The sequence below is a fragment of the Diceros bicornis genome, chromosome 4 (assembly GCF_020826845.1).
Source record: "Diceros bicornis minor isolate mBicDic1 chromosome 4, mDicBic1.mat.cur, whole genome shotgun sequence".
Lineage (NCBI taxonomy): Eukaryota > Metazoa > Chordata > Mammalia > Perissodactyla > Rhinocerotidae > Diceros > Diceros bicornis.
In genome coordinates, this window is record NC_080743.1 from 36,108,420 (window position 1) to 36,133,761 (window position 25,342).

The following is a 25,342-nucleotide window of genomic DNA, read 5'->3' on the forward strand; positions in this document are numbered from 1 at the left end:
AGAAATACCTTAGTAATACAACTCTGCTGCATATGGTGAGTATTAAAGAAGAATTATAAATACTTGACATGGTACTTAGCATATAGTCGACACTTGAGAAGGTGCCTCTCCCCTTGCTATGTGGAAAGGTCTCTCTGAGGGCAACGAGGAAGACAGACTGGAATAAACGGATAAGAGAAGCATAGGGACCGGCGAGAGGACAATGCAGTAGACCTTGAGGGCATAGATTTTAGCATAGAATTGGGAATGGTGAAGAATGATGAGATTTCCAAGACATTTCTTTGACTGCCTCTTCCGAGGTCAAAATTTTGTGGCTTTTGGAAACAGCCAGTGAGAGACAGAAACTGAGACTGACATTAAGATTTTTAGTCTGGGAGGTTTGAAACCTACGCTTTAGGCATCATTCTAGGAGCTGTGGATGAATAAGATACATTTTATTCTTTGAGGTTCTCAAAATGTATCAGGGAGACACATACTTATAAGAATTGATGCAAAGATTTACGTATTTTCTAGGGGGGGTTTTGTAACAGCGTCACCTCTTATATATTTTCCAAATGGGAGGAATACTTTCTTATGGACACTTGGCTGAACTATTGTTAAATTACGTGAGCACTGTCAGATCCCAGAATTTATTCTTATTAATTGTAGTCACCATGTATTCTCAGCACTGAATTCCTAAATCTGTCTTTTATCCCTTATCTATAATAGCTCAAACCTATATACTAGTGCAATTTTTTTTTTTAAAGTTCGGAATGTACTTAGAGGCATCTCATTAAGATTTAAGAGATGCACTATAATTCATTGCGTGCAAGGTCTTGTAATCACAAGTCTCAGCAAATACCAATTCTTTAAATGACATAAGGATGACAAGAAATGGAAAGAACCGTTAAGAATAATAAAAAAGAAAAAGCTAACCTACAGTGGCACGTAAAGAAATGAGCCATTTCCAGAGAAGTAGTCTGTTCTTTTGATTATTAATTTTCTTACTTCTAGACTGACTAATCAATAGCATTTTCAGTTAATTGTACCTTTTAAAACTTTCTGTTGTTTATATCACTGTGACATATGTATCTTGAGTACGACTCTTACTATTAACCCTTTTGAGGTTGCCAGTGGTTTCAGGTTCTTCACACTCTTTTGCCTGGTACCCAGAAAACTAAGTCATTTTCTCTAAATTTGTCATCTTTTCTACTATGTTATTGACCTATCTTAATATTTTATATTCTCTTAATATTTCAGTCTGAATTAAACAATTCACATTTGGATCTTATTTTAAATACTCATCAAAATTTCAATTCCCATTGAAGATTTTTTAAAGCATGTAGTAGTGGAGGAGTTAGAAAGAAAAGGGGTCAGATGATTCACAGCGCCTGGTGAAGTGTTTCAATTAGGAAGAGTGTGGGGACAGAGAACACACAGTAAAAAGAGACAAAGGAGGAAGTGGAGCCCCCTGGAAATGAGTCATAAAGGCACAGAGGTGAGCTGCTAAATGTGTGTATTTCTTTAAGAGGATGAGAGAATTTGAAAATACATGCCAGTGACAGGATGGGGGTAAGTGACTGGCATTCCGTTGCCGTGGTAGCCCATGGAGAAAGCAGGGTGGGAGAATGATCTATTTTCAGAGGAAAAGTTAACCTCTAAAGGCTCAGGTAAGGTTTCTGGTATAAAAGAAAATACTCTATAAAGATGGTTGCTGGAGGGGGCATGAGAGGGGGTTCCGGCAATGTTCTATTTCTAGACATGGTTGGTGGTCAAGTGTTCATTTTGTGATAATTCATTTTGCAGTACACTAATATTTTAGGCACTTTTCTTTACATGAGTGTTATAGTTCAAGTAAAAAGAGAATATTTTACTCCTAGCTTATTAAATTCTGCTGTGTTTTTTGAGCACATCAGAGATTATCTTAAACCCCTTCATCATTTGTGCCTTTCTAAAGAGATCTAGTGTTTTTCTTCTAATTCAGATCAATTCAACGTTTCTTGAGTGTCTGAATGCGCCAGTTACGAAAGATGAAGATCTGCTTTCAAGAAGCTCACAGTCTGATGGGGAGATGCAATGTGGGGGGATTAGAACAACAGTCCGGGTGTGTAAATGGTTTCATGGTAAAAATGACAAAAGCAGGGGTAGCTTGGAAGAAGTAAGGGAAGGCTTTGTTTGGAAGGTATTTTTTGAGCCAATGAGTCAATTCATACTGAAGTAGAAATCTCCTAAGGTAGGAAAAGGCATTTCAGACATATTTTAGGCACTTTTCTCTATACGAGTGTTATATTTCAATTAAGCAAAAGCATGTTTCACAAACACACACGCACACTCCCCACTACTTGTAAGCTACAAGTAGATCAGTATCACCGAGTTATAAATTCCTGGGGTATGTGAGTTGAGAGGACAAGAACAGGATTTATTTAAAACCTTAGAAGACCCTAAGTAATGAGAAGATAACGCTATTCTCCACCTCCTATATATAAAACAAAATAAAAACCAATCTTAAACTACAAAATGTAGAGAAACCCAACAAAGTTCTAATTTTTCCAAGATTACTATTTTGATGCATTTTTAATAGGAAATATAAAAAAATCCTTTCCCTAATATTTTTGCCAAAAAGTAATACCAGTTATAGCTAACTTTTACTGACACCTTACCATACTCCAGGAGCTATGATAAACTCTTTACGTAGATTATTTCATCGAACCCTCCCAACAGCGTTATGGAGAAGACACTAGTATTGCTGTTATTATTATTATTGTAGATAAAGAAATTGAGGCTTAGAGAGATGAATTAACTTATCCGAGGTCACACAGCTAGGATGTGATGGAGCTAGGACGGACGGATTGGGCAGTCTGACTGTAGAGACTGGATGGAGTCTTTGCCTCGACATCAGCTGCCTCAAGTCTTGTATATATCAAAACAGATGTGTTGGCGAGGGCCTTTCTCCTTGCAGTGCTCTTTCAACCTCGGATTCGTTCGCTTAGTCAGTCAATATTTATTGAGTACCTATTATGTGCCAACACTGTGGTAGACATTGAGGATCAGAGGTGAATACTACAGAAGTTACCTCTGTCCTCATGGAGTTATCACCATAAGGAAGAAAACAGAAAAAGGGACTAATCACAATTAAGTATAATAAGAATTATGACAAGAATGGTACTAAAAAAATGTGGGAAGTTTGACCTGGTAGGGAAGCCAACTATGTTTGGGAATTTGGGAAACCCTCTCTGAAGAAGTGAGAATTACACTGAGATCTGAGGGATGAGGAGAAGAGTTTCGTGCAAGGTAAATACCAAGGTGAAGTGGACAGACAAGAAATGTTCCCCCCAGATCCCCCTTTAAGGAAGGGCTCTATGCCCCAGGTGCTGGCAGTGCTGGCAGCCCCAAGGGGCATTGCTTCAGCTGCAGAGAGATGCCTCGCCCAAGGTCACGTCCTTCCCCCTCCATGCAGACCAACTCTGACAGGCCATTTCAGCTTCATAGCACCCTGCACAGTTGGCTGAGGTTGTCAGGCTTGCATCACAGTTTGATTTCTCCTTCTTCCCAATCCTGCTTCCGCCCCCTCCCTTCCACGGGTGTTGATCTCAAGAGCACTCCCTAGTAAACATCCTGAACACTAAACTCTGCCCAAGTCTGCTTCCTGGAGAACCCAACCTGCATTACAACATGAAAAGCTTGGACGACTTACGGCATTCAGAATGGCTATAGATTGAGGGGGGACAGAGAACGATGAGCTGAGACTGAAAAGGTGGACAAGGGTCAAATCCTGGAGCACCTGGTAAAACACGTTAAGGACTTTTCCTAAAGGTGGTGGCCAGTAGGAAGCCACTGTAGGATAAAGCAGGAATGACAGGATCAGGTTTGCAGTTTTGAAACATCACTTTGTCTGCAGTATGCAGTAGATGGCAGGGGTGTTTTGAACGCCAGACTCACATCTTTCAAAAACCTTGTTCCTTCTTTTAGATATTAATGGTAAATAAAGGCACCACGCTGTCTTTCCTGCCCTTGAATCGTTGCTTTGCTTTCCTCTTCCCCTTATCAATAAAAGCTACTAAATCTACTCCATGGTTTATGCAGCTGTAAACCTGAGAGATATTATCTAGCATTAGCTTCTTGAATGACCATAGGAAACGGTGTTACGTTAGGACGTGAAAAGTTACATGTTCTGTGGTGATAAAAGCAAACTGTTCACTGTTGCTGGAAAAACTTAAAGTGCTAAGTCACTAGAGACAAGACCTCCAGATGCGGCATCAAAAGAAAAACCTGTCCTCCTGCCAATCATGTCTGTGATTCTGTTTTCTTATCTTTATTTTTTATCTTAATCCTCAGATATACGTAATACATAGTAGTTATATTACCGCAGTTCATTTGAACAGGAGTAACTTGATAGTCAAGATTGGATTTTTTAAAAAAAGCTTTATTGAGGTATAATTGACATACAATAAACTACACATATTTAAAGTGTACAATTTTGATAAGTTTTAACTTATGTATACTTCCATGAAACCATCATCACAGTCAAGATAACAAATATTTCCAGCTCCCCAAAAGTTTCTTTGTGTCCCTTGGTAATCTCTCCTCTCCCACTCCCCTGCCCTCTCCCCCTGCCCTGCCCTCTCCCCCAGGCCACCACCACTTCACTTTCTGTCTCTGTAGATTACTTTGCATTGTCTAGAATTGTATATAAATGTAATGTATGGCATATACTCTTTTTTGTCTGGCTTCTTTCACTCAGTAAATTATTTGGAAAACTAGATGTAAAACATTCAATTAAATCGTATTTTCTGTGATCCAACTTGTTACACGTAAAACACCTTGTATTTAATTACATGATACCATATGCATTGTAAATATTAACAGTGAAAGTGATGCTCAACTTTTTAAGTACAGCTATTCATTGTGCCTCAGACTGAAACTTTGTTAGTAACCAAAGCCATTTTGCCTTTGAAATTATAAACAAAAAGCAAGTGATCTGTGAAGTTCACCAACAAACCCATATTTAAGGGAATATAAATAAGACATTTGCTAAGAGACTCTCCTCTCACAAAAATGCGTGGCCAAAGAATCTAGAAAACTGAAAGCTGAAGAGCAGCTGTTATGAGGTGCTAAAGCAAGACCAGAGGTGATCTGCTGAATTTCTCTACTATGCTCAGTTAAACTGGAGGCTACCCCCCTCAACATATACGCACGTATGTGCATGCACCTACACTCATTTACACATCCGTTTACAAACAACACTATATTTTTTCTTCCATAAATTGCTTTTAATTCAGATTAGTTCAGCAATTGCTTCACATTAACATTTTAATATTCTTATACATCTAAAGAGGATTAAAACTAAAAATATCTTTAAAAATATCACGTTAGAACTATTCGACTTCGCATGTAAAAATGCAAACCCTAGAATAGCTCACAAATTCACATCTTGTAACTTTGTAAAAAAATTTTGTTTCACATACAGCAACATGATATATACACAGGAGGCACTCAGTGTATATTTTTCAAGTGCATGAAACAAACTTTCTGCTCTGTGATTGCGTGTTCTCTGATATCATGTCACCTCACTTTGGCATACCTGAGAAGCCAATGTTATCTTCCTTCAAGGTAACATACACTCAATCTGATTGTAATTTTTTAAAGTTCATTAATATGTTTTTATTTTATAATGTGTGTGCCTTTATATTTTAGTCTTTTTCTTTTATTCCACATAGCCTAGGTCTTTTTATATTGTTTTGGAGAAGGAAGAGAAGGAGAAGGTGACTATTTTCCATTTCTTAGTTTCTGGCTTGTTATTTTGCATGTTTAACTTTTACAGCCTAAGACAGGATGGCTTTCACTTCACAGTCCCACGGAGCCAAGTACCATATACCTTATAATAAGGTCACAGTGGATTAAACCTCATCCATATTATCTTCTTGTCAAGTATGATAAGATGTGTAAATTTCACATTGTGCCTTCACTAAGCATAAGCCATTATTTTCTTTTGTATGTGTTAACTCCCACACATCACAAGAATGGAATCCTGTTATCTGGTGCTGGCTGGGAATATTGTGGCAACTGGGAGTCTTGTATGTGTTATAGCTTGAGTTGTCTTTTTCTTGTCAAATGTTTTGTCTAGTTTTCATACTTGTGACAATGTTTTTAAAGATCCTTTCTGTATATTTTATCTTGGATCTGATAATTTTTCAAAGAATTTTTAAAAATTTAACCCTTCAGTTCATTAACCAGAGAACCCCATTAATATTTAGCCCTGGGTGTAGGCACCCAGACGGCAAATTCTTATCTATTTGAGAAATATCCTAGGATCTTTTGAAACTCCAGTATATAAAAATAGTAAAAGTGAAAGGAACTTTTGGTTTCTGGATAAACATGTATGTCATTTGGCTTACCTAAACAGGATATGAGTAGTACTAATTTTGTTCTAGAGACTGTAATACTAATTTTATTTGTAAGCAAAGAAATTAAAAGAAAGAAAATTGAAAACTTAATTCTTCCTGGGATTTCCTCTTAGAGTTTTCTCACAGCTTTTAGCTAAGACACAATAGAGCTTAGTTTCAAGAAATGATAACAACAGAGCATAATTTTTAGATATCAGTTAAACCAAGGTAATGATATAGCTCATGTCAGTCTTTTTTTTTTTTTTAAATACTTCAAAGAAAAATCCTGTGTAACTCTTTCTTTCATGTCAGCCACTGTGAAGGTCCTAGGGCATATCATTGCCTCTTCCTGCCTCTTCCACATTATAGAGCTGGGCTGCAGCGGAGCAGCAGTACCCCTTCAGGGTTATCCAGTCCACATGCTCAGCTCTTCAATTCTCCAACTGAACACTTGCCATCCTGTCACATACCTCATTTGTATTAAATAACTCCTGATAGAAAACCTAAGTTGGTAATGTATATATAAACTGAATTTCCCCTGGAAATGCTTGGAACATGGTGCTCACTAGAGGAATGGAAAATCAATTTAAAACAATAAATAGGGAAAGCAGAAGGCGTACTCGCATGTGGAAGGGCGAGGCTTGTTCTGATGAGTGACTAAGTAGGGAGCTTCCTGTGAGCCCTTTAAAGAAGGATTTTTTAAAAACTGTTCTTCCCTATCAGTTCTTAACTGGAAAGCAGACCAATTTGTTTGAACAAGATGCTGATAATTAGGTAAAGCACAAATATATGTGGTTTATTTTCAAAATGCAAAAGAGACTATGTTATTCCAATAATCATAGTCTCTGAAATGGGGCATCTTCTGCTAAATTTTAAAAAAAGTAACTTATGCTCATTCATATACTCATGCAGATTCCTTATCTATAAATAAGATCCATACACTAGACCCTTTAGGCATTTTATAAACTGTAAATTGATTTCTTTCATTAACTGTTGTTTAAATTTATAATAGAATAACACCTGTTACAATTTTTAAATATTTAATGTGCTTTAGGTACTCAGCACCACCAGTAAACTTGCTGTTGCTCTGCATCTATCAGTGTTTTTTCTCCAAGTTAAATGTACATTTCATGAGAACATACCATGTTTTACTCTTCTCTTTCCCATATAGTCCCCAACTCAGTGTTGTGTATTTAACTGATGCTTAATAAATACTCGATTGATTGAGTTATATGAATGTGTGAGGAGACAATATAAGTTGCCTTGAGATGACAAACCTCAGACTTTATCTGGGTAGAAATTCACGATCAGCAGAAAGAGCACAGGGAATCTTGAAATGAACTCCTTGCTCAGGAATGTACTAGCAATGTGACCCGGAGCAAGTTACTTCACTTCTCTGAGCTTCAGTTTCCTTAATAAAATGATAATAACAATAAATACCTTCGGATTCTTGCAAAGATTAGAGACAAATTATTGAAAGTGGCTGGCATGGGGCTGACCCACAGACCTGAATTCATGATGTTATTATTTCCACTTTAAAGATGAAGAGGTCAGGGTCTGTGCTAAAGTAACTCTCCCACAATCACACTGCCAGTCCATGCCAGAGACAGGTTGCAAACCCGGCTTTGTCTGACTTGGTCTACAGTGCTTAGAGATTCCCTCTATGCCCTCACTTTTGAAAAAGGTCATTTCTGAGGCAGAAAATGAGTAAGAGGGGGACAAAAATGAAGGCAGTGTAACTAACTAGGATAGTACTTTTCAAATTTTTTGACCTTGACCCACAGTATTACACTGTAAACCCTTAATATATACTAAATAGTTAAACTTTACTGCATGTGCTACACTCAGATATTTTCTATTCTATTCCATTCTATTTCATGTTTTTAAAAATTCTGGTTATAGTGGGCCATGCAGCTGGGCCTGGGGAGGTATTGTCGAGGTACCAGGGACATGGGACATATGACCTCAGGTAGGGGTCACCTGGCAGCAATGCCCCCCTCTACATGAGGAGGGCACTCTTCTCTCTCTCCATGGCCTCAGTCTCCTCATCTGGTGGTGATCCTCACCCTGGTGGCCTCACCAGACCGTGGGGAGCTGAGGACTATCCCTCATGTGGCCACAGGCCTGTGTCAGCCCAGTGCACCCAGAACTTGAAGGGTAGATCTGGAGATTGCAGGAGGGACCATTGCCTCAGAGAATCAGAATTTTTCCTGGCGATGCTTGTGTGCCTGGCCCAATGAGGGACAGGAAGAAACTAAGACAAGTGGAAAAACGCTTCCTCCAAGGCCACAAAGCAGGTAACAAAAGCAGATGGTCAGCAAAGCAAACAGTACCGAGGAGTAGGCAGGGCCCTGGAGGTACACGGAGAACCAAACACAGTCCCCACCCTCCTGGAACCGGCCTGCAACAACTAAGGAAACGGCTAAATAAGACAATGAGGCCACAAGAGTAATAGCAAAAGGCCAGACCACTTAAGGAAGATCGTGACTGGCTGTCTGTCTTAAGTCGAGTCAAGATTGGAGACTCCTCGTCATCCTTCACTAGCCAGTCACAGGAGCTGTACCATCACTGTGCACGTTGCTCTCAGGACTGGAAGATGAAACCTGGGAGAGCGGCTGGAGGAGAGGCTTGGAATGACTCCTGTCCAAATTCAGAGGTTGCTTCAGGAAGAAGAAAAATTTGAGGGAGGCATGATGCTGGACTTGCTGACATTGGGGAAAATTTCACAACGAGCAGAAAACAGCTCCTGACCAGATGATGGAACTGGAAAATAAAACTGGAAGGACTAACTTGAAGCAGGAGTATCTGACTGCTATTTCAAATCCAAGATGGTTGCTAGAGCTATCATGTAGAGAGGGGGAACAGATTCATTCCAAGGAGCTAATCCCTTTGCGGCAGGAGACGTGAGGGATATGGACGCCGGAAAGTAACATTGCAGAGAAACAAACTAAATGTCTTTCACAATCCTGATGCGTACACAAATAATATTAAAACTAAATTGCCACTGTACTTGATAATGCTATCCACTGAGTGCTATTCGGATAAAACATTTCTCCACTCAGGTTAAGTGTATGGGGGCAGGGGACGGGCTTTCTTTGTTAAATGTGTTTTTGTGCTCATTGAAAATGGTTTGAATACTTTGACCTTTACAAAAAAGGAAAAGCTGCCAGTCTCTGTGTTGCCACTAATTTTGATCCTGCTAATTTCTGGATTGTATAAAGAAGTAAGTTTAAGAGTTTTTTTTTTTTAAAAAGCTTGTTATGACCCACTAAATTGATTTGATGCCTCACTAATGGGTCATGAGCCACGTTTTGAAAAATAATTAGGTGATTGTTACAGTCATCCATATAAGAGATGATGATAGGTATAACTACAGTAGTAGCAGTGGAAATGAGAAAAATAGATGCAATAATTGTTTGGGAAGTAGAATCAATATGCCCTTAGGATTGTTTGAAGGAAACAGCGTGAGGAAGTTGCCAGCTTGGGTAACATGTTACTATTCACTATATAGGAAGCACTAGAGGAATAACTGTGTTGATGGAGAACAAAATCTGCTTTGGAAACATCGAGTGTGTGATGCCGGAGGACATCTAGACAGAGATGTCTAGTAAGCAGTTAGAAGTGTGATTGGGGATAAGGAGAGATATCTGGGCTGGAGGTACAGATTCATCAGCATGTAGATGGTAGTTAAAGTCATGGCAATGGATGAGACTACCCAGGGGACCAGTGGGAAGGGCAGGTCAAGAGTGGAACCCTGAGGATTAGCTGAAGGAAAGACGGAGAAGAAGGAGAGTGGGGATGGAGAGACACCAGAGAGGTAGAAGGTAAAAGAGAAAAGCCTTTGAATAATACCTTTAGTTACCTGTGCTCATGTTATTGTGCTTTTTCAGTAGCACCAAGGCACAACAGAGTGTGGATGCAAGAAGGTGACTGGCGGCACGGTAGACTGAAGAGTGCATGGTAAACGGAACAGGAGTAGGAGGTAGTTCCAAGACAACCTTCACTTCGGCTGATAGGTTTCTTCCCCCACGAAATGAGAGTTGTTGGGCTAAATGATCTCTGTGATGTTTAATTTGGATCAGAGAGTAGATGGGCAGAGAGTATGAGAAGACATGAAAATTAAGCCATTCATTCATTCAACAAGTATTTATTGAGTTCCTATGATGTTCATCTGCTGTTTTAGTCACAGGGACACAAAGATGAAGCAGACAGACTATGAAAGTTGACATTGTAGTGAGGGAAACAGACCATAAACAAGTAAACGATTTAAGTTATAGTGTATTTTCAGGTACTGAGAAGAACTATGAAGAAAAATAAAATGGGCAAGGGATAGAGAGTGTGATTTGGGCAGACTTCTTTAAGGACCTGTGAGAGCTGAATGAAATTAGGATGCTTTAATGCAAAGGGCTTGCTGAAGAGCATTCCTGGAAAAGGAGGCAGCAAGTGCAAAGGTTTGCACTGGGAATGACTTGGCATGTCTGAGAAACAGTAGGAAGGGAACAATGAAGTGAAGCCAGTGCAGAGAGAGAGCAGTAGATGATGAGTTATCAGCAGACCCCAGACCAGAGTGGTCCTTGTTGGCCATGGTGAGAACTTTGGATTTCTTTTGCGATTGGGAAGCTATTGGAGGATTTTGTCCAGGTGAATGGCTTGGTCTGACTTATGTTTTTAAAAGTTCACTTCGGTAGCTATGTAGACCATAGAGGGCATAAGTAAACGCAGGGAAACTGGGTAGAGGTTAATGGTTTCAGTAATCCAGGTGAAAGAACATGGGTTGGATTAAGATGGTAGATTGAGAAGTAGTACTAATTTACCTTAATTGAGCATCTACTACATTCAGGCTTAGTTCTAAGTACTATATGTGTTAATGTTATTCTCTCAAATAACCCTAAGAGGTAGGAGCTATTGTCATCTCCACTGTACAAGTAAGGAAACCGAAGCTCTCATCCAGGATTACACTGTGAGTAAGTGTTAGAGCCAGAACTCAAACTCAGACCATCTGGCTCCAGACATTGCCTGCTTAATCTCTATGCTATCCAAAAATCAGGATACATTTTGAAGGTACAGCTGGCAGACCTTGATAGATTTGATATTGAATATGAAAGAAAGAACAAGAATCAAGGGAAACTCTTTGAACTAGTTAGAACTTTGGTGTGAGCAACTGTGTGACATTTAATAATATGAGAAGACTGGGCAGGAGAAAAGGGAACAAGAGTTCTGCTTAGAACACATTTAGTTCAGGATGCCACATAGACAGCTAGGTAGACGCATTCAATGGGCACTCTGAGCCCTTTGATACCTGACAAACGACAGCTCTGTTTAAATATAGGGAAGAAGTAATACAGCATCATGTTAGAGAAGTATTCTACTGGGATCAGCCCATCAGCCTTTTCACATATTCTTAGTCAAATGCAATTCCCATGTGGGGAATTGAGTGGGATGTTTTACTAATATAACAGGAGAATATTCAAGCCAGCCAAGATCCCACTTTTATCAGCAGTCAGTCAGTCAGCAATTGTTTTTAATGAGAAATTCCGAGAAATCTCATCACCTTAGACCTCAGGTGGGAGCACAACTTATGGCAACCTTTAACTTTCTAGGGTTTCTGAGAGGGCACATTCTCCCAGCCAGAGAAGCAAAGCTGATTTTGGCATCGCCACCCCACAGCCCCTGCCTCCACTGCTGCCTGCCGGTCGCTGAACCTTGCCTGCCTAACATAACCTTGAAGATTGCACAATCCCTGATTGGACTTACAAAATACCGCCCCCTTGTCCCCACCACCCCCGACTTCAGTATTTGACTTCTCACTTCGTCTGACCTCAGATGATCCAATCCCTTTAGACAGGCCGAAAACTTAAGATTCACCTTCCTGGTCCTGCCTGCTCCTCCCTGGGCTGAGCTGCGGTGTCTACTGAGCACTTACTCTGTGTAAGATACTGTGCTGAAAATGCTCTCTAGCTAAAGTGGTATGGTGAGTAATTACACAGGTATATATGTTTTTCAATACTCAACAAACTATACACTTAGATATTTCAATTTAAAAATACCTTAATTTGAAAAATGACATTATGCTAGGTTCTTTTCAAATAAAAATGTTTTTGCCTTCAAGAAGCTTATAATTTAAAGAAGGTGTAACACCAAACAATAGCTGATAACATCTAAGTGCCAAGTAACCCCAAAATAAATGTTACAGGAGTTGGATTGTAAAAGAGAAGTTTACAGAGAAGATGGTGCTTGATTTCAGCATTAGGAGTTTAGTAGACTGAAGAAGCAGAGAGAGAAGGAGGACTCTAGGCAAAGGAAATAGTGTGAGCAAAGGCGCAGATGTGGGAATTAAAAGAAATTTTGGGAGACAGTGAGTAGACCAGCCTGGATTCATTTTGAGAAACAGTGAAAAATAATATTGAGAGGGACCCAATTTATTGAGCCTCTTCATTGCCAAGACAAGAACTTTAGAAAGTATTGCGTGGGCAGCAAGGAGCTGTTAAAGTGGTAGCGCAGAAAGAGGATGTAATCTATGTTTTTTAAAGGAAATCTATCCTTCCCCTGCCCACCCCCGCCACATTCCACGGCAGAATCATCGGTTTACGTGACTCACAGTTTGAGGCATAGAGTGCTTTCCACATACACTGCTTAACAAGGCCTTCTGGGACATGGGTCAAAGAAAATGTCCCAGCTCTGCGTATTCAGCTTTTCATGCAGCCACAGCCCTGTTTTTCTTTCATTCCAGACCTTCTTCTATCTTTACTCTGAATTCTATTCCAGCTGTATCTTCACACTTTCTTCTAATTTGACTTTTCCATCCTTCTTTAAAATGTGTGGATACTTGTGTCAGGTGCCTTCCAGCTCATCTGCTATTCTAACTGCATTGTACTCAGGCATAACTGGTGACAGAAAAGGAATCAGTCCCCTCAGTCCTAAGTGTCCTTAACTCCTTTGCTACGCTGAATACTGTTGACCTCTCCTTTTTTTTGAGTTCTCTTCTTCCTTGGACCCGTTAAAGGCATACCCCTGGTTCTCCTCTTGCTTCTCTGAGTGACCTTCTCTGTCTCTCACTAGTTTTTCTAATATTCCAACATCTGCAGAGGAAACAGTTCCTCAAGTCTCTGTCATCATCTTTCTCTTCTATACTTCTAGCAGGCCATCTTATCCACGTCTACTATCTTTGACAGTCTTCTCTGTGCAGATGGCTCTGAACATGAATCTTCAAATGACTGATGTTTGTTCCTGCTCAGATGCCCATATAGCAATTCAGTCTCAACATGTCTCCAAACAAACCCATCATCTTTCCTAAGGTTGCCTTCCCTGTGACTTCCCTGTTTTTGTGAATGGCATTATTGGGCAACTCTATATCTACTTGTTTTTTACTAAAAATGTACTCCTAAAAACTTGGAAGTAGCCTGTAAATCTCTCCTCTCTACATTTTTTGCCAATATTTGGACTTTTTTAGCCAGTTAACAATCTGCCTTATCTCTCACATATTATTTCCCATCTATCTCTTTTCCCTATTTTCCCTGTTACCCACCAGGTCAAGCCCTCCATCCCCTCTTACATAGACTATTTAAAATTCCCTAAGGAAGCTCACTTGAATTCATCCCATATACTGCTGCCAAAATATTCTTATGACATTGTATTACCCTTCTACTCAAAATCCTTCTGGGATTCCCATTCATTTAAAGAAATAAAGCCAGATGCCCTCCCTCAGCGTTTGAGTACACTGAATCCAATCCATCTCTCCAAGTTTCTATCTCACCACTCTCTTTCCAGTACCCTGTGATTTGTCAAAACTCAACTACTTGCTGTTTCCTGGACATTTCTCACACTCTCCTAACCCCATGCTTTTGCTTACACTGCCAACAATGATTAGACACTCCACACTCCAGTTGAAACCCCCCCATCCCACAAAGTCCAGCACAAATTCATGTCATACCAGCTACAAATGAGGGAAAAGTGCCTTGACAAGAGATTGGGTAACTCCACATGTACTTTTCATACACTAAAGTACCTAGTGCAGTGCCTAGTGCAAACTAAGTTAGTGAATGTGGAAAAGTTATCTGAATGTAAATATACTTTCCTTTACATTTCCAACTGACTGCCAGCATTTCTTTTAATAGGACATTTTTTTTTACCTTTTAAAAATTATTTTTAATTCATGAATACATTTTCATCATAAAAAAGAAATGAAACATTTAGCAAAATGTTAAAGGCTTCTTGACCATCTCCAATATAGTTCTTCAAAGAGGAAATTACCGTCAGCCACGTCATGCGTATCTTTCCAGATCTGTCTCTGTGCATTCAAGTCCCTATACAAATAAATAGTTACATTCATAAACAGTAAATCAGCATAATGCTCTGATAAGAATCCTGAATTCTAAATTTAAAAACCAATTTACGCAGGGTTACAAAATATTCATAATCAGTATCATTCTTTTTAATCATTTTAAGTATATAGATATGCCTAACAATAATGTTAACATTTATTTGGCATTCACTCTGCCAGCCACTCTTCTAGGCACTTCAGGTAAGTGGATTCTTACAACTATGAGGTAGCTCCTATTATTATCTTTTTTTTTTTTTTTGTGAGGAGATCAGCCCTATGCTAACATCTGCCAATCTGCCTCTTTTTTTGCTGAGGAAGGCTGGCCCTGGGCTAACATCCATGCCCATCTTCCTCCACTTTTTATATGGGATGCCACCACAGCATGGCTTGCCAAGCAGTGCGTCGTTGAGCGCCCGGGATCTGAACCGGCGAACCCCGGGCCGCCACAGCAGAGCACGCGCACTTAACCGCTTGCACCACCGGGCCGGCCTCTATTACCGTCTTTATAGAGATGAGGGATTGTAGCCTTGTGAAGGTCTGGTAACTTTCCTAGGGTCATAGTTCCAGCTAACGAGTGAAAGAACTGGAATTCTGACCCAGGAAGTCTGGCTCTAGAGCTTGCACCTTGAGGATCAAGCTTGTGACTGGATCCTCATGGTTTCTCCTCCAGTGTGATGGTAGGTGCTCCACCCTGGGCTCAAGCCTCCCTAGCTTCTCACACACTTCGGATGACTGCTTGGTAGTGGTGCTTATACTACTTAGCTGACCAAGTAGAGAGGGAGAGAAGATCAAAATTAACCAACTGCTTATTTATATTCATCCTTCCCACCAATGTAAGCTCCATGAGAGCAAGGACCATGTCCCTCTTGCCCACCACCATATCCTCCATGCCTGGCACATAGTAAACAGGCAATAAATAGGTGTGGAAATGAACAGAATTGTAGACAGTCAACCGGGGAGCTCCTGAGCCAGTGTGTTCTCCAGTCCAACAATGGATGGATGGTTGTGGGAGCCATGGGGGAAGAAGAGACTGAAGAGAAAGAGCTAAATTGGCTTTTTATTTTTCTTATTTTTATCAAAAGCATGCATTTGGTAGAAAGATAAAATAGAAAGGTGTATAATAAAGAGAAACAGTCCCCTACTCTACCCCTCCCCACTGCCATTTCCTTTCCCAGGGTCAATCACTTGAAACATTTCCTATTTTTAGTTTTTCTAGTGATTAGCTCCACATCTTTAAATAGTATGTCTATATTGTTACTTCTTAATTAACTTTAGACATTATCGTTGTCTTCCCATGAAGAAATATGATGAGGATTTATAAGACTGTTCTTTAAAATATGAATACGTGGTAGGCCTGGGGTAGTGAGAAGCAACCTGCTTCTTGTTTAAGGATTTGCTAGAGCGCCTTGTGCATAGTTCTATTAAGGCAACCGCCACACTATCCAAAATCATCAATTTTCTTGTTGGTTCCCTCACGAGAAACTGAGCAACGTGAGGGCAATAGTCATAACTCTAATTCTGTGTCCCCCAGACCCATTAGTGCCTTTCAGGTAGCAGGCAGGCTTATTATATTTACTATTTATTGAACAAATCAATGAATGACTCCTGTTGATAAAGTTACTGAAAAGCTGGGGAGTCATGAAAAGGGGAAGATTTCGATGACTGATCATCCAAGAAGCATGTGAGCAACTGGTTTCAAGGTTGACTGACCAAATCTTCTTGCCACCCTAAATAGCCAAAATGTGATATGGCCAAACATTGCACTGAGTGTGGACAGCCTGCATCTCCAGTGAGGGGAAGTGTTCTGACTGTTCCTAAATAAGCAGTAACATAAGATGAAAATATAAGAGTTACCGTTACGTCTAGAAGTAATTTTGAGTAATATAAAATCATGGTTGGTACATTGTTTGACTGATTATTTAAATTAACTGATCTTTTCAAAGAAGGGTTGGAGATTTACTCTATTTTTAAAAAATATTTCATAATCAAAATTTTAGTCAACACTAACTTTATTATATTCCATAATCTAGAATCAGAACCTAAAAATTATACACCCAGGGCCACCATTAACTGTTTTAGAAAGAAACTATAAGCTCCTCTCCAAACTTGATCTTTATCCTAATTTCCTATCCCAGTAAATGGCATCTCCACTGACTAAGTAACCCAAGCCCCAAACTTGTTTTCTTGACCTTTTCCTTGGCCCCTACATATATTCTGTGAACAGGTCTTATTGGTTCTATTTTCATCATATTCCTTGCATCTGTCTCCTGCCACTGCTCCCACCACAACTCCCTTTATTCAGGCATGCTTTCATCATCTTTTTCCAATGTCTTGGCAATAGCCTCCTGCTGCTTCAGTATCCCTCCTTAGCCAACAATCCCTCTGCCATATGCCACCAGAGTGGTCCTTTGAAAATACAGATCTCGTTATGATATTTTATATTGTTTGATGCTCAAGAGCTCCCTTAGCCTGAAATGCCATCCACTTCCCCTTCCCATCCTCTCCTTGAGGCAAGCCATCCTAGAGCTTAGCATTAATTCGACTATTACTCCTGATTTGTCCAGAACAATCCAAATTTAGCTTGTTATCTCAGCATATTTGCTGAGAGCAACCCCTTGGTCATTCTCAAATGTTCCCCAGTGTATAGGTTTGCTAGGACTGCTATAACCAAGTACCACAGTCCGGGTGGCTTAAACAACAGAAGTGTATTTTCTCACAGTTCTGGAGGCTGGAAGTCCAAGATCAAGATGTTGGAAGGTAACGCTGAAGTTCAGAGGCTCTTTGCACCCAGGCCTACTTCTGGGTGCAACACAGGCTGTTCACAGCAAGACTCAGTTCCAGGCCTCACCCCTACAGTGGGATTGATGCTCCTATTATATATTACCTGCCCCCAGTTAATTGTTTCTGTAACAAGAGTAAGTCTCAATTCTGGGGAGCAAGAATCAACACACCCAGAGATTCCTCCTAATTCTGGGAAATTCAAGTCTGTTGAATCACATGGAAATATAAATTGTTAACTTCACTACCGTTGAAAGTAATAATTTACATTGCATTAAAATATATCAATGTATAATAATTCCATGAAAGCTAAACTATTGCTTCCAAGGTTCACTAAAAGTGAAAACATTATTTGAGTGAAGTCTTGCTCAGAGAAATGAGAATAATTGTTTCATTCTATGTAAACTGTGACTTTTATCAATGGTGTAGTTAGGTGCTTTTTAAAATGTTATAATTTGGGGAGAATAACACTAGGCTTTGACTTTTTAAAGCCACTATATAACTCAAAGAGTTTTATGTGACTTAATCAAATGTAACTTAAAATTTTTTTTTCTTTGAATCAGATGTCCCATTTGTCTCTGGAAGAAGAGCATATGGAATTGTTAAACTCAATGAACAGCAACAAAAAGCTGATCCATCTCACCTACTCGTATGGAAAGGATAACACAAAACCAGGATTGCTTTTTACACACAAAAAATTCATTAATTTAAAATAAAGAACATTCTCTATCAACTTGTTCTCTTTCTTTCAAAAGTTATTCTTTTCATTTTACATGATACATCTCTATCACTGATATGCCTTTCTTTCCTTTACCTCTACATAACAGAAAATTATATTTCAGTGTATTTTGTTTTCAAATTACTTTTAAAGAACCAAACCCTTTATTGTCACTTCACTGCAATGAGAGGATTATTTTAAGTATGAAATTGTTTACTCTTAACTCAGCTACTATAGGTGGTAAAAGGCTGTTTGGATGTCCTTAAGTATAACTGGGGCACTTGGACAAATGAGGGGAGGGAACTGGCATCCAGAGATGTGTTTCACCTTCAGTGACCCAACTGATTTTGATACAGGGCTTTGATATCAGACTGGATAAAAATCAGAATTACAGGTTTCTATTTGAGAGGGTAACTGGTTGGAGGTCAGGAGGCTGGATATTGTAAGATGACTAAGAATTCTTATAAACAGAAACAATTTTTAATGATTGCAAGCAGGAAAAAAGGAAGAAATTTTATTATAGAATGAGAAGTTTTCTTCTTCCCTCAAAATAATTTATTAAATAGAACTTGTTTTAAACTACAAATATTGGAAAACATACTTAAGAAAAGATTATATCTCTCTTAATGATCAGTTTCATTGTTAATTTCTATAACATTCTATTTAAAAATATATGAACTGTAAGTATCTTTCTTGCTTTGTTTCTCCTACATGCTCAAACTAGTACATTCTATAAGCTTAACCACTGTAAAAGAAGTTCAATGATATTAAGAAGTGTATTAAAGCCAGGTGATAATTAAGCATAGTACATAGTATTTTTTCTCTAAGTTTTATCCTTAATTTATATTTTATAACAGATATAACTTCTTTCTTACATGCTTAGTAGGCATACTCCTTGGTCATAGGAACATATGGACTCTTGAGTTGTGTCCAAAATACCACCATGTCGATCCCATTATCAAAGACTTTGACTGATAGAATAAAGTAAGCCACAGTTGCATTGACAATACTGAAGAACTGCAATTAATGAACATGAAGTGTCTTTGTATTCTATTTTCTGTTTTCTGGAATCTCCTACTTATCTGGACTTCTATTTTTTACTAGAAAGTTTAAATAGCTAGGATTTCTCCTTGACCCTTTTATTAGTCTCCTACGGCTGCTGTAACAAGTCACCACAAATTTAGTGGCTTAAAACAACACAGTTTATTTTCTTACAGTATGATAGGTCAGAAGTCCAAAACTGGGTCTTATGGGGCTAAAATCAAGGTGTCAGCAGGATGGGTTCCTTCTGTAGGCTCTAGGGAGGAATCTATTTTATGCCTTTTCCTGCTTCTAAAGGCGGCCTTCTTTGCTTGGCTGATGACCCCTTACTCACACCTCTCCAACCTCTTGCTTCCACCATCACACATCCTTGTACTGACTTTTAACCCTCTGCTCTCTCTTATAAAGACCCTGCTGATTGCATTGGACCACTCAGGTAATCCAGGTTAATCTCCTTCTCTCAAAATCCTTAATTGCATGTGCCAAGTCCCTGTTGCCATGCAAGCATCATATTCAGAGGTTTTGAGGGTTAATTAAAATGTGGCTATCTTTGGAGGAGGGCATTATTCAACCTACTATGCCCTTATTGACTTACCTATTGTTATCCTATTGCACTATATTTTTGTACCCTATATTAGTATTATAATAAACAGTATAGTTTGGGTTTGTTTTAAAACCACCCATTGTATAAATGGACATTGCCTTTTTTGACTCCTTCAAAGAATAAGACTTATGGGAGGCAGAGCCCAGATTTTTGCTACAGAAGCTCCAGAGGCCAGATTCTCTCTCTCTCCATGCTCTAGCGTTGGGGCTGTGATCCTGTGACCTCGGCTCAGCCCATGTGGACTCCAGCTCTGTGTCAGAGAGACCATTCACCATTCTTCACAGTAGGGCAGTGGCAGCCAGGATCCAGTCCTACGGCAGGTCCTGGGCTGTGTTTTCTGCTGCCTATCCTCCCTTAGTTCCTGTCATTTGTTTCTGAACCTGGGCTTCCAACCTTCCCTTTTAAGAGCTGCTCATTATCTTTCAAATGAATTTCTTTTATGTTTAATTTAGTCAGAGTTAATTTCTGTTGCTTTCACAACCTTCATGGGTTCTTTTTTTTTTTATGATTTTTTAAATGATTGACTGTAGCCTAGGGGTCTCATCATAATTATGTATCATTAATTGAGTATAAAAAATAAATATGAGTGGGCCCGGCCCAGTGGCGCAAGCGGTTAAGTGCGCGCGCTCCGCTGCGGCGGCCCGGGGTTCGCCGGTTCGGATCCCGGGCGCACACCGACGCACTGCTTGGTAAGCCATGCTGTGGCGGCGTCCCATATAAAGTGGAGGAAGATTGGCACAGATGTTAGCCCAGGGCCGTCTTCCTCAGCAAAAAAAAAAAAAAAGAGGAGGATTGGCGGATGTTAGCTCAGGGCTGATCTCCTCACAAAAAAAATAAATAAAATAAAAAAAATAAATATGAGTAAGAGAGAGAGCATTTATTCATCCAAGCTCTTAACCCTATGTATAGCCAGAGCCTGTACAATGATAAATGGTTCCTTAATGATAGCTGTGAGATACACATTGTCTTTTAATCATCAAGGAATGAGTCATATTTTATTTAGGTACTGAGTTTATTTTTTTCATTGATGTAACGAAATGTGGACTTAACTCTTAAACAACCAAAATATTTGATCAACTGGAATGCTTTTGCCTTTAACCACAAGATAAATAGAAATGTGCTAAATAGTTTTGTCATATTTGCCACAAGTTGATTTCCTAATTCAAAAGTCTTGGGTATTACAGAGATTTTTGAGAAAACAACACAATCAAGTGATCATAGTGTTTGTATTTGGCCCCCTCAGTGAGTAATATTTTACCCATAACACTTACTGAACGCCTGCCATGTGCTAGGCTCCGTATGAGGTGCTGGGTACAAAGATGAATAAGGCTCCTGGCTCCTCTTACAATGCCTGGCAGTGGCAAGAGACACTCAATGAATGCGTTTTGAATTAATGACGTAATCCCTGCCTCTAAGGAGCTCTATCCTGTGGGAAAGACAGACACCTAATTGTGGCATACCATGCCATGTCAGTGCCCAAAATAGTGAATTTGAGTAGAGTGGGTGTGGAGAGGAACTGCTGGCATGTTTCAGATGCCTTCATGAGTTCTTATCATGGTGTCGAGGTCACACTGTCCTGTCCAATGACACCTCTTGGCTCTCTCAGAACTGTTATTCAGGCCTCTCTTTCCAGGCCGTCACAGTTAAGCTTGTGACACTGTGTTTGAACTCCTATTAATAGGCCTAGTCAGCGCCTCAGCAGATTGCATCTTAAGATCAAACAGCCAGGATCCCAACAATGACTTCCTGGCGCAAAGCCAATCCTCAAGCATCAAAGCAATATTCCTTGCACATCAGCTCTGCATGATGATAAATAATAGCATCGGGATTCCAAACCAATTATCCCCTAGTGAAAGGCATATTCCTCAAGGGCACCCTGGGCTTTATTTAAAAAACAGTAACATTGCTGGTGCTCGTCCTGAAATGTCAATAAGGGCCACAGCAAACTAATGAGAGCAGTAACCAGAAAAGAGTGTAGAACTCATGTCCCCCACGCTGCACTCACCCGGAGAAGTTCAAGAAAACGTGCATTTAGGCACATTTGAAAAGTTTCTGGCTTGAGTCCCTACCAGGAAAACTACTGGAAATCCATCTTGTCTGGAACTGAATAACAGAGTAGAAGGATGTGCTTTTAAATTCAGATCTCAACACTAGTGTTAGCAAACATTCTCTAAGCCTCAGTTCCATATCTGTAAAGTGAGGGGTGTTAAGACCTACCTTAAGTCTGTTTTATGGGTAGCAATAGATTGTTAAGAGCCCAATAAATAGTAGATATTGTTAATTAGAACTACTATGTCAAACATCATACTAGGCACTTTACGAACATTATTTTAGTCCTCATGTTAACTCTATGAGGCAGGTATTTTTACCCCCCATAATGAGTAAACAGAGACTCAGATTAATTATCCAATACCCCAGATAGTGAGAGAGAGAGAGTGGATTCAAACTTAGGCTGGCTGACTCCTACGGCCAGGCTCTTACCCACGCTATGGTGCTTCTCTCTGACAGCCATCAGCGTCCTCCTTTTGCTGCCGTGTTCCTCTCTGTTGCTCCCATGACACTCACTGTCTCTCTGTTGACCTCACCAGGACAGGACAGTCGTCGTCACTGTGTTCACCAAGTTCATTGGACAACCTGCCTTGTGGGCCAATTGCCATGGTCGACGGGCAACAGAGGACCCCACTGAGGTAGCTCAGTTTGAAACAAAATATTATATTTGACCCAGGCAACACAATTCTCCTCAATCATCAGCAACTAAGCCGTTAACTGAAGCATACTGGAAAAAGCACTGGCTTTGGAGGGTCTGGAAACTTGTGCTTAAGTCTCAGATCGGGGATTACGAGCTGTGTAAATTTGATCTCTCTGGGCTTGTTCTATTCTGAGCTGATGTACGTGGCTGGTTATTCTCTGGGTTTGCCCCCGGATGCGTTTGCCCGCCTTCTCTGCTCTTCTCTGCGTCCTAAGGATTTGCTGCCTTCTGCTAGCTGCGCTGCCAGGACTCCCTTGCCGTCCAGCTTCTGGTCGGCTTTAGCAGCAGATCAGCAGATGGGAAGACAGAAAGAGCAAGATAATGCTGCCTCCTCTCCCCGCTGCTGTACCACATCTTTGTCAGCAGCTGGGTGACCCCTCTTCCTTGGTACTAACTTTTCCTGGGGTTCTGATAACACTGTTTCTACCCCTTAGCCCTTAGGTCTGGGGGGAAGTAATAGCTTCCTGCTCTTGCTCATCTCTGGCTGCCTCGGCACGCTTGGTTTGCTCTTTAACCTGTGTACAACCTCTGTAAGCAGTCCCTTTGTTAAAGTCTCTCCACTGAAGCTTCTGAGTAAATTCTGTTTCTTGCTTGGATCCTGATAGGTGCAGTATGCAAAAGGATTGAAAATTATAAATCATTGTCTATAAAAATATAGATAGTCAATCAAATTAGTATTATTAGCACTATTATTAGTATTATTTATTATTATTTGGCCATATTTTCACGATATTCTGAAGTTTGCAAAACTTTCCTGATTTATCTAAATATTGTACCAGCCCAGAAATTAAAAAATCGGAAGCCAGTGATCAAGATTATTAAGGTGCACCTGGATCTGGTTTGCTTCCTCTTTGTAAATTAGGAAATGGTCAGAAAGATGAACAGTTACCAGAATGAATTTCCAATGATAATTAAATTCTCTATCCTCAAGGAAGGAGTGCCTAAATGTAGAATAAGTAGATATTGTTTTTGTACAGATATAAATATGCATGTGTGTGTGTGTGTGTGTGTCTATCTATACACACATACATACCCGTATGGCATTTTTTAGTGAAGAGACTTATGACAGTTGCTCCCACCTACAGCTATTACAGTGATGCCTTATATTTCTGCTATAAGTATCTCATTTTGCAGGTAGTTTATATTCACTATACTATATTATATTATATTAGCAGTTATACGTAAAAAGTTCAGCCTATTTATAAATCGTTTTTAAAATGTTTTTTTTAATAAGAATACAATTTTTTCTCAATACATTAAGAAAAGTTATGCTTATTGCATTTAAATATAAACTGTGCTTTTTGTGTCCTGAGGAGTGAACTTCCGGGTGACTCTTAAGGAAAAATGAAATGAATCCTCACTTTTGCTATTTTCAAGAAATATATTTTAAAAGGTCGAATAACTATTGAAATTACATTCTCCAATCTATTTATATGGGTGAGTATATTAGGATTCTTTGGTCACAAGCAGCAGAAATCAATTCAGACATATTTAAGTAAAAAAGGATTTTACTGGGAAGCTATATGGGGTAGCTAAGTTAAGCTTGGGGATCTAGATGACAGGAAGTAATGGATGGTTTCTTCAGGGCTCTGTCGTTAGAACGTCTTGGCTATAAATGTTTTCTGACCTTGAGTCACCCTGCTCAAGATTCAAATCCCAGGAGAATCAGCCTGGCCTGGCTCAGGTCCCAGGCACACTGCTTGGCCAAGGGAGCTGGGTCACTCGATTGGCAGTCCCGGCATGTGGAAAGGAGAGGGATGGTTTGCCAAAGGAAAAGTGGGGTGCTAGAACCAGGAGAAGGCGAAAGAGACTCTAGGACAGCAAAAAAACCGCCGATTCTACCACAAAAATCTTTGAAGCATTTTATAACTTATTAAGGTATTAGATATGGTACATTTTCTTTCTTAAAATAATTTCCACAATTTGGACTTTGGGACATTAAGAATATTACATGAAAGTAGGGTTGAAAGGAGATCACAGAGGTGGTTCTTAAAAATTTTTGTATGGGGGGTGGGCACAAGGGGTGAAGGGAGTCATATATATGGTGACGGACAAACAAAAATGTACAACCCAAAATTTCACAATGTTAGAAACCATTAAAACATCAATAAAAAAAAAAATTTTTGTAGAAACTATAGTTTCTTCACTCAAACTGCCCTGAGGAGTGTGCAGTCAGGAACAGTTCTCCATGACACTGTCCTCAATGACTCAGTTAACACATCTTGGATAAGGAGTAGCAAAGGTTCTCTTGTCACATTAAAAATGAAATAATATCGGCAGCAACAAACTGTTACCCTTTCTCCATCCCTCCGGTTAGAAACAACGATTTGGATTTCAGGAGCCTTTTGGTTGACAAAGCAAACTCAAAAGTCTTTAAAGAGTGGTTAGTAACTTAAGGGTAAATGTGCTATGCAGAGACACGCTTCTTCAGATCCGCATCTTCTCCATGAAATTCTTGGATGAATATAAAATATTTGCCGATGAGGGCAGGTATTGTGTCTATATTGTTTGCTACCATCTTCTGCACCAAATAGGCACTTGATACATATTTTTGGAATAAATGGATCAATGACTGAATGAATATACCTGCTGTTATTAAAAGAGATCTTATGACTGAACACATTTAGAGAAAATTTCTCTAAAAAGTGAGCAGTTTTTGCTTATAGAGTATGTTCAAAAGTTTTTAAACTTTTGGAAGGAAAGAAAATATATTTCAACCATTTCTTCTCTTTTGGATTTAGATATATGAGTTTTAACTATTTCTAACATA